The sequence below is a fragment of the Herpailurus yagouaroundi genome, unplaced genomic scaffold (genome assembly GCF_014898765.1).
Source record: "Herpailurus yagouaroundi ecotype Mexico unplaced genomic scaffold, PumYag 142, whole genome shotgun sequence".
NCBI classification, from domain to species: domain Eukaryota; kingdom Metazoa; phylum Chordata; class Mammalia; order Carnivora; family Felidae; genus Herpailurus; species Herpailurus yagouaroundi.
In genome coordinates this window covers 53,343,286-53,345,406 of record NW_024412397.1, presented here as the reverse complement: position 1 = coordinate 53,345,406, position 2,121 = coordinate 53,343,286, and the positions used below count along the sequence as shown (strand labels likewise).

The window sequence follows — 2,121 nt, the reverse complement described above, 5'->3', positions numbered from 1 at the left end:
ACTTGGCTGCACATTAGAATCACTGGAGTCTCACACAGAGAGATTCTTTTTCTTTTAATTCAAGTATAATTAACATACAGTGTTATATTAGTTTCAGGTATACAATATAATGATTCAACAATTCTATATATTTCTCAGTGCTCACCGAGAGGAATATACTCTTAATATATTTGATTTGATTTTATTTGATTTGATTTTAGAGACAGAGTGTGAGCAGGGAAGAGGGACAAAGGGAGAGAGAGAGAGAATGCTATGCAGGTTTCATGCTAAGCATGGAGCCTGATGCAGGGCTCGATCCCATGACCTTAGGATCATAACCTGAGCTGAAATCAAGAGTTGGATGCTCAATGGACTAAGCACCCAGAAGTCTCTCTTAATGCTTTTTAATCTATTGATACTTAAAATTTAAAAATTTTCATGAAGCCTAATTTGCCTATTTTTTTTTTCTCTTGTTGCCCATGTCTTTGGTGTCATATCTAAGAATTTATTTCTAAATCCAGTATTGTGAAGCTTTTGACCTGTGTTTTCTTCTAAGAGTTTTATAGTTGTAGGTGTAAATTTAGGTCTTTGATCCCTTTTGAGGTAATTTTTGTATTTGGTGTTTGGTAGGGTCCAACTTCATTCTTTTGCATGTGGATATCCACTTTTCCTAGCACCTTTTGTTGAAAAGACTGTCCTTTCCCCATTGGATGGCCTTGAAACCCTGTCAAAAATCATTTGACTAAATATGTCAGGGTTTATTTCCAAATTCTAGTATATTACATGGGTCTAAACATCTGTCTTTATGCTGGCACCATACTGTATTAATTACTGTAGCTTTGTGGTAAGTTTTAAAATCAGGAAGTATGAGTCCTCCATATTTGTTCTTTTTCAATGTTAGCTATTTGGGGTACCCTGAGAGTCCATATGATTTTTATGATGGAGTTTTCTATTTTTGCAAAAAAATCGTTGGGATTTTGATAGGGATCATATTAAATCTGTAAGTTGCTTTGGGTAGTATTGACATCATAACAATAGTAAGTCTTCTAATCCATGAACATAGGATATGTTTCCATTTATTTATGTCTTCCTTAATATCTTTCAGTAATGTTTTATAGTTTTTGTTGTGAAAGTCCTTTACCTCCTTGGTTAATTCCTGAGTATTTAATCCTTTTTTTTGTTTGTTTTACAAGTTTGACTTTAAAATAGATTTGAATTCACAATGATTTCAATACATCAATCACTCCAGAACACAATGTGGAGGTATAACAATTATGTGATGACTTCTTAATAGTCCAAGGGGATAAAGACCTTTTTTCAAATATGGAAATAAATTATTCTTTCTACAGTATTAACTCTTAAAAGCTATTCTTCTTTATAGACTACAGTATTATTGTCAGTCTCATATACTTTTACTTAATAAAGACCCCCCCCCCCCACCAGGGGAAGAGATTTCTGGAGGTTTTCCCAGATATCTACAGCTATATTTTCTGTCATGTTTACAACATCTGCAAAGTATGGCACATCCAAATCCAGATTATTATGATCAAGGGGCTTCATAACTGTCTCCTCCATATACGCTTTGAGGTTGGTCAAATTCATAACCACTCCTGTAACAGGATCAGTTTCTCTATGTACAGTCACCACAACTTTATACTTGTGTCCATGGCATTGGGATTGTGGCATTTACCAGTTTAAAGTTTTCTTGGTTACTCAGAGTTTTGCTGTCAGGCTAGTGGGTTGTGCTGGAAGAGACCAGGCAGGACACTTGTGCCTGGCAGATACCAAATGTGGCTGCTGCACTCATCGCCTCTCCTCCAGTATTTTATCCTTTTTTTAACCTCAAGAAGTTTCTTTTTTTCAAGACTTTTAAATTACTTTAATCTCTACACCCAACATGAGGCCAGAACTCACAACTCTGAGATCAAGAGTAGCATGCTCTACTGACTGAGTCAGACAGACACCCCCTAAAAGGGCAATCTCCCAGTGTATGTATGTATGTATGTATGTATTTATTAAGTGATTTCTATGCCTAATGTGGGGCTCAAACTCATGACCCTGAGATCAAGAGTTGTATGGTCTACCAATTGAGCCAGCCAGGAACCACAGTATTTTATTCTTTTTGATGTTATTGTGAATAGA

General features: G+C 35.7%; 1 pseudogene; it reads right to left on the bottom strand.

Annotated features, from left to right (window-relative positions):
• Window positions 1–1,344: 1,344 nt before the first annotated feature.
• LOC121032666 (6-pyruvoyl tetrahydrobiopterin synthase-like) lies at window positions 1,345–1,849 on the bottom strand (annotated as a pseudogene).
• Between the last annotated feature and the right edge of the window lie 272 nt (window positions 1,850–2,121).